Source organism: Lactuca serriola, chromosome 2, assembly GCF_051521515.1.
Source record: "Lactuca serriola cultivar US96UC23 chromosome 2, Lser_US96UC23_V15, whole genome shotgun sequence".
NCBI lineage: Eukaryota > Viridiplantae > Streptophyta > Magnoliopsida > Asterales > Asteraceae > Lactuca > Lactuca serriola.
This window is the reverse complement of record NC_136409.1, coordinates 65,966,943-65,978,985: the sequence shown is the minus strand read 5'-3', so window position 1 is coordinate 65,978,985 and position 12,043 is coordinate 65,966,943.

Here is a 12,043-nt window from a genome sequence, read left to right as displayed (position 1 = left end):
AATTTTCTCACTTTGTTGCTTATATCATATGGTGTATGTGAATTGTTAATAGCCCACGATTGCTGATATCCAAAATAATTGTATATGATTTGCGTATAGCCTAAGGTTGCTAATAACCCACATGACTATGTGTCAGTTGTTGATAACTCGGGGTTGCTGATAACCCATGGAGTTGTTGATAAACCATAACGGTTTTATATATTTAGTTGTGTTGTGTTGTATGTTATACTTTAGGGAACTCACTATGCTTTGACTTATAGTTGTTGATTTAAATATTTCAGGTACTTTTTAGGATCGGGGCAAAACGAAGGCATAGGTGTACGGTATCCATTAGACTTCATGGTTTTGAGAGATATTATATTTTGATATTATGATTTTGGTTCTATATAGTTATTTTGGTAGTGTTCGACTTTATAAAAATGACTTTTATTCCTTCTTAAAAATTAAAAAATTTATCTTTGTTTTTGGGACGTTACATAAAGACTTTGCCACCATTTATGTTACAACTAGACGAATACCCGCGTCTTGCATAGAATACAACAATATATTTGAAATCCTTACAAATATACGTTTTTTTAAATATATCATTGACGTTGGTGTTACATTTTATATAATAAATATTATAATAAGTTGGTATAAATATTGTTTTTTTAATTATCTAAAACTATAGACATTTTTTAAAAATTTTATAATCTCAATTGTTTCAATGGCCTCTACATGCAGGTTACTCATGAATAAAATAAAATACAGTATATGGCTTAAAGATATCTATAGTTGTTATGATTAATTAATTTTAAAAAGTTTCTATGCTTAAGATTTTTATTTCTATCATTATAATTATTTAAAATATCAAACATCGTTTTTTTAAAGGAAACAATATAATTTTTATATATAATGTTACTTTTAACTATTGTTGTTGTAAGTTATTTAAATTAATGTATTTGGATACTCTTAACTATTTTAATTTGGATTCAGAAGTTGAACATTTTTTAAAGTTTATTTGATGAATATTGTTAAATTTTCTTTGATTGTAATTATTTAAAATAACAAACATTGTTTTCCTTAAAAATAACATTATAATATTTTTATAATATTGCATTTAACTATTCTTGTTGTAAGTTATTTTTAATTTACTTATTTGCAAATTCTTAATGATTATAAAAAATAGTTTCATGGTTTTTTTAGATTACAATTTAGGTTAAACACCATAATTTATATATTTTTACTATTTATAAAATAGACTCTCGGTTTTTTCTAGTTTAACTGAAAATTTGACTTAAGGTAATCGTTTAACATTATATTGAAAATAATAATCTAAATATTTTGCATAAAATCATAAATTGTACAAAATTTATGAATTTAAAATGACAATTGCTCACATATGACAAAATATTTAAACAAATAAGTTAAATATAATATGTTAAAAAGTTGAAGTCATAATTTTATAAATAAAAGTAAAATGTGATATTTAAATATTGTAGTTTAGTTAATTTATTATTAGAATTTAGTTTTTGCATTAATTTAACATTATTTACCAACTTATAATAATTATTAGAATGAAAGTGAAAAGTCATGGAGATTTCAAATGCATGTGGTACAAGGAAAAATGTCTCTTTTATAAGTATACTAGGCGAATACACATGCATTGCGCAGAATACAACAATATATTTTACAAATATATGTTTTTTTAAATATATCAATGGTGTTGTTGTTAGCTATTATATAATAAATTTTATAATCAGTTGGTATAAACATTGTTTGTTTTGAATTATATGATAATGTAGACATCTTTTAAAATTTTATATTCCCAATTGTCTTAATGACCTCTCTATGTGGGTTACTCATAAATGAAATTAAATATGATATATGGTTTAATGATATCTATAGTTGTTGTTTTCAAAACACCAAACATTGTTTTTGTTTTAAAGGGTAAAATTATAATTTTTGTATATAATGCTATTTTTCAGTATTGTTGTTGTAAGTTATTTAAAATAAACTCTTAATTATTTTAATTTGGTTTCAGAAATTTTAACTATTTATAAAATATTCTCTCTATTTTTTTCAAATTTAACTGAAATTTTGATTTAAGTTAGCCTTCTTACATTATATTGAAATTAATAATTTAAATATTTTGCATAAAATCATAATTATAGAAAAATTGTGACTTTAAAATGACAATTGCTCTCACACGACAACATACCTAAACTAATAAGTTAGCAATAATATATCAAATAGTTAAAGTCAGAATTCTATAAATATAAGTAAAATATGAAATTTTAATATAGTAGTTTAGTTAATTTATGATTAAAATTTAGGGGCATTGGTTGCGAAGCTGCCCTGACTACCTGAGAAATCTAAGAGATGGTAAAGTCAAAATATATGACTCAGCTTCAGGATCGAAGAAAAGAAAGGAAGCTTAAAGAAAAAGCATGTTGAGTCTGATCACGAAGAGATGTATTTCAATCACATGGTTCGATAATTAGATTTTTGAGCTGTTGCTTAAGAGTTATGATAGATTGCTTAGAAATATGTAGAAACATAGTTTTCATTTGTAATTACATTGTAAGGAAAAGTTTTTCTGCACCTTTTATAAATAAATAAAATTTTGATTTTTTATCTTATTTATATTTCCTTGCAAAGGCATTTATGAAAATTGATGTTTGTATGTTTCTATTTTAGCAATATGGATTTGACTCTTTCGGTTGTGGTAGTGTCTAAATTTGTCAAATAAAGAAAGATTCTCATCACCCAAGGTTCAATTGGCTGCTAAAGAAACATGGAATCATGCAAATTGTATTGTGTGATGAATGAGAACTTTCATCTTTAGGAAATTAAGAGTAATTCCTTGTTCACATGTAAATGTAAGTCAAGTGAAGGACTAGAGGATCAGGTACACTTGGTTGTGCATTGGTCAGGTCCACCACAAAGAACGATAAGACTATTCATTATGGTTTACTAAAGTTAGTAAATATGGTTATGCTTACAAAATTAAGTATAATTTTGAGTCATTGAAAAGTCTCAATGTACAACAGAAAGAATAAGGAGAATCAAAGTCGACAGAAAGATAAAAGTTTCTCCAATCTAAAAAGATGGGAGACTACTTGAGTATCTTGTTTTATGATCATCTTAATGATTATGAAAAATATATCACAATTTGATCCTCTACGGACGCCTTAGTGCATTTTTTTAGCTAAGAAGAGGAATCAGGAATTGTTGAAATGGTTAAATTAATTAAGATGAATCATACTTCATTCAAAAATCAAATCATAGAGTCACACTCTAAGATTGCATATATTGAGTGAGATATCAGCAAATCTTTCGGATAAAACAAAGATCAACTAAGACCGTTTTTCAAAAGTGTTTGTCTTGATAAAAATCGCACTAACTCTTGAATAATTATTTGCCGAGTAATGTTTCTTGACAGAGAGAAACTTATGTGTCAAAAGGTAAGTGGAGTCTTAAAGATCTTGAAAAGTCTTAAGAACTAATCAAGAGTCAAACTATTGTTAATCACTAGCACACGACTTGAGGTTTGTAACCTATCATGTTGACATATTCTTGTTTTTGTGCCCATTCCAGTTAAGGTTGACAATGCACATGAGTTCAATGAGTTCTCAATTATTTGCATAACAACTTGGAAGCAACGGTAGGCCCTTGAGCTGTCAGGTGGCAAGAAATTAAGAATGAACAAGTTCGGTCCATATGAGTTTGGATTTGTCACTAACCTTGTCTTAAGATTATGGTTATGATAAATTCACATGGATAGGAACACATATACCATAAAAATCTAAGTGTCATAAGGTTTCTCTCCAATTCATGAAAATGATTGTGAGGAAACGCTTTCACTAAGTAGATTTTAAAGAGTTAGCAATTGTGATATTTGCAAAAGATCTAAACATTTGAGAGTTATTGCTGTAACTTCTAAAATTGTTTAAACACACAGATGAGCTTTCTAATAAAAGATGTGTGAACTTAGATAAAGGCTTATTGAAGCAACTTGTGTCAGAAATCTGAACTTTGGTATGAAAGTCAATAAAGTATTGATTTCTAGAAGTCTAGCTGATTTTTGGATTTATGTCACAGGTAGTGGGAGCAAATGTTATGCAAGTAACAAAGATAATTGTTATGCTAGTTGGAGCATTATTAATATGGTAAGTGTTGCAAGTTAGCAATGTTAATTATAGAAAAAAAAAAGTTTTCAATTCGCAAAGTTGCAGGGTTGAAAAGTTGTTTTGCTATAATTAAGGGAGAGGAACTTATACTTCATTTCAATTCTAAAAGTTTAGATTGAGATTTTAATCAAATTTAGTCAAGGATTTATATGAATACCATGTTGAAATGCTTCAACATTGGAAATTCTATATATGGAAATATTATAGCAAAAGACTAGTCAAGTATCATGTCTTTATCTAAAACATTATGAATCGTATCCCATATGCTTCGGGTATAGGATCGATTGCGTATGCTATAATATTCATGTGTTCTAATTTTCCAAATGCCTAGGGCATTAAGAGGGAAAAAGGACTAGAACTAGATATGACTAAAGTTATTAAACAACTATTAAGAACAATCTAAGGTTCGCCAAAGATTGGTTACTTATGGATAGTTGGAAGTATAGTAATGGATGGACCATATTGACCTTATTATCAATAGACAGGATTCTATTAACAATGAGTTGTCATATGGAAAATATGGAAATGTTTCCATAATGGGAAATGGATATCAAGAATCTATGAGAAAGTTAGAAACTTTTATGCAAGAAGGATGTTCAAAGGAATGTGCTTTGAATATGAGACTTCGGATCTATGGAATTATCTTCTAACAATATCCAATGGAAAGTTTTGTAGTTCAAAAAGTCTCTATGGCTTGTGTACAAAGTCATTACAAAAGGATCACTTCATATAAGTTTAGAATCTAACAAATTAGAGTCAGTGGCAAGAACTTGGTATTCTTACACTTACGATAAGGATTTGGAATTGTGAAATGAGTATCGTTGGAAATGTTTACAATTGATCTATTTCACAAAGGACCGTATGTAAACATAGTGTGCATGCTTGGAGCATGAGATAGTTTTAATTCAAGTATTAGTTGATAAATCGAAACAATATTCAATGAATAATGTGTAATCAGTATGGTGATTAAATAAAAGATGTTTTATTTATACTCAAAAGTTTTGGGGCCATAGAGGATTAGTATTATTCTTGTGTTTCACTTTGCATGTTTTGACTTCCCGAATAATAAGATTATTCAAACCATCCATAGTCGATCATACTTTGGAAGTATGTAATGAGGCTAGACTGTCATGAGTTGACTTGTAGATTGTCTAAGGCGTTAGACATAGCAAAAGTTTGTTACAACATTCGTGAGTACTCCTGAAATAAGATTTGAGTATTGGATTAACCTATGTACACCTGAATCACTTCATGGAATTTATCATGAGTAACTGTGAGACAATAATATGATATAATCTTCAAACTAAGATATATGAGTTTTTTACTATGAGTTGGTTGTGCATTGATGATACGAAAATGCATCAGTAACTTGATGTTATAAAACGTATCGTTGTGCATCACTTAATGAGTAGTTAGTACAAGCATATAATGTCGAAGTTTATCTGTTCCTTTTATCCTAAAAGGATTAAAAGCCCTATTTTGGGCCCCTCGATGATTCTGTTTTGACTATGTTTCGGGCCCAGTCACAACTAAATTGATGTGTTCAGTTATGTTCTATGTCAGAGGAATCGAAAATCGGGAAACAAATTGCAGGACAATAAGTATGACTGTGTTCCATGTATTTTTCCTCATAGATATCTTGAGAACAGAGGAATATATGATCATTTATCTAAAGGACGGGTCACTAACTGGGTCAGAGTTCGACAGCGGATTTTGAGAGCTATGATTGCTAATCGGGTTTTGGAGTTGCATTGGCAGTTATAGTTATTAGACTTATCCAAGTGGGAGACTGTTGGATTTAGTGTCTAAGCCCATAACTATAACTGGGATGTACTTGACCCGATAGTAGCATGGTCCTTTTGGGTTGCCTTCACCAATACAATTTGATAGGATGGAATTTTGAGAATAAGGTTATTTATGATTTATTTAATATTATAAGTATAATAGATTAATTGAGAAATCATATTATTTAATTAGTATTGATTTGGAACTAATTTAGTGATCAAAAGAGACTAATTAAATATACGAGGACTGATTTGGTAAATCAATGATTCTTATAGTGTGGGCCAATGATCCATGGTTAATTAGGATGGGCTAAACCAACATGGATAATCCATGGAGGTTTAACCCATAGAGCCAAAGTAATATGAAGGGTTATGGTGCATTAGAGTTTGCATGGATGTAACCCTAGCACTTGTCAGACTATAAAAATGAACTCCCTAGAGCTAAAATTGGTAGTTAAATACATGCTTGGAGAGTGTGAACTAATTTTGAGCTAAGTAACTTATTCTCTCAAGCCTCCTCTTGCATTTGGTATTTGTGACACATTAGAGGCATCACACTTGAGGTTCTCAAGCTTTCAAAGGCCATGAACTACACCCTACATCAAGCGGTATTCATCTAAACTAGTTTTTATGTTGTATAGCTTCAATTGTATGCTAGTTAGGATGTATGCCTTGGAAAATTGAAAATGCATGTATAATTGGAGAAAAACATAGATCCAAAGCATCTAGGGTTGCATGTGTATCATAGGAGTGTTATAGTGCTCAAAACCCAACATAAATTACATTTGGAGAACTTTGCATACAACTTCGCCTTCGTCAAAACTTCTAACACTTCTCACAGGTGCTTGTCATGCTCCTGCTGGCTCTTTGAGTAAACCAAAATATCATCTATGAGTACTATCACAGATTTATCAAGGAATGGTTTACAATCCCAGTTCATCAAATCTATGAATGATGTTGGATCATTGGTTAGTCCAAAAGACATGACCAAGAACTCATAGTGTCTATACCTCGTTCTGAATGTGGTTTCCTCAATATCCTGATCTCTCACCTTCAGTTGATGATATCGTGACCTGAGATCGATCTTTGAGAAATACCTTGGCCCTTGAAGCTAATCGAACATGTCATCAATTCTTGGCAATGGGTACTTGTTATTTACTGTTGCCTTGTCCGGTTCTCTATAGTCTATGCACATCCTCTTGCTTCTATCCTTTTTCTTTACGAATAACACCGGTTCTCCCCATGGTGATGAACTAGGTCTAATGAAATTGTTGTCCAAGAACTCCTAAAGTTGTGTTATAAGTTCCTTCATCTTCGTCGGTGATAATCGGTATGGTGCTTTTGCTATTGGTGTTGATCCTGGCAACAAGTCTATTTGAAACTCTACTTGTCTATCGGAGGGCAATCAAGGAAGATCTTCGGGAAAGAATTCCGGATAATCACATACCACTGGTATTCTTTGAATCTCCTTCTTCTCCTTCTTAGCGTCGATCACAAATGCCAAGTATGATTTGCATCCTTTAGACAAACATTTTCTGGCTTTCATTAAGGAAACGATTCTAGAATTTACTCTGTGTTTGTCCCTGTATACCATGAATGACTCTTTTCCAGGTGGATTTACTCTTACTATCTTCTTTTTGCACAGTATCTCAACATCATTGGGTGTAAGACAAGCCATTCCTATCATGATGTCAAAACCACTCAACACGATGGGTAAAATCTCCACGTGGAATTCATTTTAGTTCAAGTCGATGACGACGTTTTTAATGCAATCGCTAACAGGTATGAATTTGCCACTGACAACTTTTACAGTCAATGATAGTCTTTCACCAAATTTGTGCGATACAAAGGAGTAATTCGCTCCGGAATCAAACAATATACTGGAAGGAAATCTGTTTACAAGAAAGGTAGCTGAAGCGACATCTGTTGCATCCTTTTCGGATTCTAGGGTCATCTAGAATACTCTCGCCTTCGGTTTTGGTGGGACATTGGGCTTTGTTGCCTCTTTCTTCTTCAAGCAGTGTTTCGAAATGTTCCCTTCCTCGCGACACCCATAGCCCACCCTTTTGTTGGCGATGCACTCGTTGGCGTAATGACTTGTCTTCCCACACTTGTAGCAAGTCACCTCCTCGATACATTTCCCAATGTGTTGGCAAATTTTGACTTTATTTTTAATTATACTTTAATTAATAGGTCGGGACACGATAGCTTCGTTAAAAATCCATAACTTCTTCATCCGACGTTCGTTATCGTCAGACTTTTTATTGTTATACTCCTATTGTCGGGCTCTCCAACTTTCGTTTAGGTTGTGTCGGCTAAAGACCGCTCGATCTCTATTTCGAGTTTTTAGCTGTCTACTGCTAGGTCAGAGACTTCGAAAAATCATAACTTCCTCATACGAAGTCAGATTTGGGCGTTCTTTTTATGTATGTTCATGGTTTAATGATATCTATGACTTTTGTTTAGATAACAAAGACTAAAAATTAGTGTATTGAACTTTTGCGTTTTACGTCTATCAGTTGTGCCGGTTTTTGCCGCGGATCTTAGATTGGTCATAACTTCTTCGTTATAACTCGGATTTTAGTGTTGTTTATATGTACGAAAACCTTGATACGATTACTACCACTTTATTTAACCCAAATAAGATTTTAGGAAAGTTATATCTTGGCCTAAATTTGACTGGTGTTACACTTTATTGTCTCAAAATATCAGGTTGTCACATCATCCCCCTGTTAGAGGGAATTTCGTCCTGAAATTCGAGTTTAAGCAGTATTAATAATCATACTACGGATAGAAGTTTTATCTGCTCCTCGTGTTCTTAAGTGAACTCTGGTCCTCGCTTGGCATTCCAGCGAACCTTTCAGTATCGGGATACGACTTTGCTTCTTTCGTTTGACTTTATTGAGGTGATCTCTTCTTGGTCGAATGTATGTTGAATGTTTTTGTGGTCCGTGAACATAATACACCTTGTACTCTACAAGTAGTGTCCCCAGATCTTCAGAGCAATTACCGCTGCTCCTGAATCAAGATCATGTGTTGAATAGTCAACCTTCTGTGTCTTAACCTGTCATAAGGTATAGGTAGTGACCTTTCCTCCTGCATAAGAACACCACCAAGCCCTTGGTTGGACGCATCGCATTATATCACGGAATATTCTATCCCTTTTAGGAGGGATAATATTGGTGCGATGTATCAGACTTACTTTAGCGTCGGAACGCTCTTTCTTGTTTACAGACAAGTCCGGCGCTCTTCCAAGTGAGAAACTTGTCCTAAAGAATCCCCTTCTAAGGAGTTCGTAAAGCTTGCTAGGAAGTTCTTGCATCTTGGTTGTAGCTATACAATAAGGTGATTTTGGCTACTGAGGTAGCCCCTGGAATTTAGTCGATTCTGAATTTGACTTGACACTGTGGTGGTAGTCTCGGTAGTCCTTCTGGAAGGTGTCGGGAAAGTCGCGTACTTCTTAGATGTTCTGAATGTCCTTCACTTCTCGGCATGTCTCGGCGATGTGTGTAAGGAATGCATGATATTCCCTTCATAAGCATTTCTGAGCTTGCATATACGAAATGATGAGAGGGTTCGTACTTGGTTCGTCGCTGTAAATAACTAGGGATTTGCTGTTTAGGGAGGTTAGGGAGAATTGCTTTATCAAGGCACCTGATGTCGGCTCGATGTAGACCTAATAAATTCCTACTGATTATGATGTCAAAACCTTGGGGTGGATTAGCTGTCGTGAAGATCTATTAGAAAGTATGACTACTCATGAATTAGGAAAAAAAAGATAGGTATTTATGAGTTTATTCTCACGGAAGCACGGTAACTCGCAGTCTTGGGCAGTCTCCGTCCTGAAGTTCACAGTAGAACTCATACCTGGTCCATCCATCATAGACTCGGGTATACAAGTCGTATATAATTAAGATTGAAAAGGTAGTCGAATAAATGATTCCTCTTTAAGCTCACATCCCAATGAGGAAAAGAAGTTAAAGTGGAATCATCAATTCTAAACCTGTAGAATCTTGATTATATACCACCCCTATGTATACATTCTTCGGAGACAGATCAACCATATGGGTCTTTAGATTGAACTTGACGTACTGTACGAGTGATACTTCGGGGAGGTTTGCTGCGGTTTCCTTGGAAAGGATGAGAAGCAGGAGGTACTCTATGCATGAGTACTTCGGTGTTTTGGAATGACGGCTTCGCTAGAAAGACGTTTTCGGAGAAGGAGAAGTACGCATGAAATTGATATTGCGAGGATCGAATTGAGTCAAATTGTACGATGATATCAGACTTACTTGGAAATAAGGTATTATATTTAAACAAGGAAGGGAAATAAAGCATTTCTTACTGGCGGCGGTCATCCTTCTGGTGAAATCTTAGTTCAGCCAATTGACGTTCCATATCAAGTAGGTGTCCTTCGTATACCCTTCGGAGTTCTATGACTTCGGCTTGTGTTTCAGCTAATGCTTGCAGTAGGGTCTCATGGTCATTCTCTCAGATCTCTCACGAGTGTTTTCAAGACGATTGGTGTGGATGGTAAGCATTCTTACATTGGTATTTAACCTCTTTGATACAATGGAGAGTCGTCCGGCCCTAAATTTTGTTTCAGGCAACTTTACGGATCAGGATTTGTAGAACTTTGTCTGTTGAGCTCCCTTCGCTTAAGTTGTAGCAGCTTCGGTCTCTTTTAAACAACATAGGTCGATTTTGCTCTTCGCTCCATGTTTCCAAGTATTCTACCTGAGGAGACGTCGGGCTATGAAGAGCTGGGTGAGGGTTAGGGTTTAAATTGGGAGCCACCGGGGGTAGGTTGTTATCTTTGAGTTCAGTGTTATCATCATCTGAAAGGTCTTCAACATGGTGATTATTAAAAAGGGATTGAATGATCGTTCTCTGGTTCTTCTCTGAACCATCTAGTATTGCCTTCGTTTGGGAAGTACGGGTCGTTGTGGGGATGGGGTCTAGCTATGTTATCTAAGTGATAATTGGGGTATAAGAATCTAACACATAAGTAGTTTATAGAATACACAAAATACTCCTATAGTATTTTAGGTTTATGTTCTATTGTTCTCATTGGGTTTTGTGGGTAAGTTTTTAGACTTGTTGCAACTCACAACCACACTTAGGCACATGCTAGTCAACCCTTGGAAAATATAGTTGATCAGGCTATATCATCCCAGTTTTGACTATACGTCTCTAAGTCTACTTGTGTTGTCCAATAATCGTAATACTTTTGTTCTGTCTTAGTGACACTGATTTTAGTATGAATGCAGGCATGTATATTTACTTAAATATTTTATTACTTAAAAGTATAGACTCTTTATCAGAGTACTTTAATCCCAATTTTGTATTTATAGTTTGTATATCTTTTATGGGTTGATATACTCAATTCACTATAAACAATGCTCTGATACCAATCTGTCACACCCCAAAACCGAGAACGGCGGAAACGTTCTGGGGCGGAGGATGTCATGTAATGTATCACAACAATGCAAAGTAGTAAACAAGCAACAACATCATCCATTGCATTAATAGTATAATTTTAATTACATTTGAGTTCTTTCATAGTATGAATCTACAAAATGAATATTCAAAATAAAAGACGAGTTTTGACCGCTCCGTCTTCACAAATCCTGGTAGTCATATCTGTCTATTTGTGACCTAGGAAGACAAGTTATTTTGAAAGCGAGTATCAGCAATAATGCTGGTGAATTCATAAGTATTTATGTGACTTTGATTTGTAAAACTGTAATGAAAGACCTGCAATGCTTGTAGGAAAGTTTGTACCAATGAACATGTTTGTAAGTATCTGTAAACGTTTGAAAACTCTAGAAAATCCCATATTTTCTACTAGTATAAAATGTAGCCTTCTACCAAGACCCGACTGTTTTGAATGTTTGCTTTTAGAAATCCGATATTTGCCCAGAAGTGGGTGGTAGTAAATGAACTATCAAGGTATTTTTCCATGCTTAAAAATAATAGATTTGTGCACGCATATAACCGCTAATTTGATAACCCCGTAAATCAATCTGTTTTTAATACTCCATGTGAGTTTTATAACCATGCTAATGACCCAGACTGCCTGTAACA